The sequence below is a fragment of the Varanus komodoensis genome, unplaced genomic scaffold (assembly GCF_004798865.1).
Source record: "Varanus komodoensis strain SLA01 unplaced genomic scaffold, ASM479886v1 scaffold9, whole genome shotgun sequence".
NCBI lineage: Eukaryota > Metazoa > Chordata > Lepidosauria > Squamata > Varanidae > Varanus > Varanus komodoensis.
The window spans coordinates 18,385,757-18,386,538 of NW_025336598.1; the positions used below are offsets into that span (position 1 = coordinate 18,385,757).

Here is a 782-nt window from a genome sequence, read left to right on the forward strand (position 1 = left end):
GCCTGTCAGTGCTCAGACCATACGCCACACACTGCATCAAATTGGTCCGCAGGGATGTCGTCCCAGAAGGAAGCCTCTTCTAAAGATGATGCACAAGAAAGCCCGCAAATAGTTTGCTGAAGACAAGCAGACTAAGGACATAGATTACTGGAACCATGTCCTGTGGTCTGATGAGACCAAGATAAACTTATTTGGTTCAGATGGTGTCAAGCGTGTGTGGCAACAACCAGGTGAGGAGTGCAAAGACAAGTGTGTCTTGCCTACAGTCAAGCATGATGATGGGAGTGTCAGGGTCTGGGGCTGCATGACTGCTGCCGGCACTGGGGAGCTACAGTTCATTGAGGGAACCTTGAATGCCAACATGTACTGTGACATACTGAAGCAGAGCATGTCACAGTGTCCAAAGGGAGGGGATCATGGAGACTGGGCTGCAGGGCAGTATTCCAACATGATAACGACCCCAAACACACCTCCAAGACGACCACTGCTTTGCTAAAGAAGCTGAGGGTAAAGGTGATGGACTGGCCAAGCATGTCTCCAGACCGAAACCCTATCAAGCATCTGTGGGGCATCCTGAAATGGAAGGTGGAGGAGCACAAGGTCTCTAACATCCACCAGCTCCGTGATGTCGTCATGGGGGAGTGAAAGAGGACTCCAGTGGCAACCTGTGAAGCTCTGGTGAACTCCATGCCCAAGAGGGTTAAGGCAGTGCTGGAAAATAATGGTGGCCACACAAAATATTGACACTTTGGGCCCAATTTGGACAGTTTCACTTAGGGGTT

At 50.5% G+C, this 782-nt stretch overlaps 1 protein-coding gene across 1 annotated transcript in view; it reads right to left on the reverse strand.

Annotated features, from left to right (window-relative positions):
• ARAP2 (ArfGAP with RhoGAP domain, ankyrin repeat and PH domain 2) overlaps positions 1-782 on the reverse strand; it is a 113,413-nt gene that overhangs the window by 9,287 nt on the left and 103,344 nt on the right. The window lies entirely within an intron of this gene.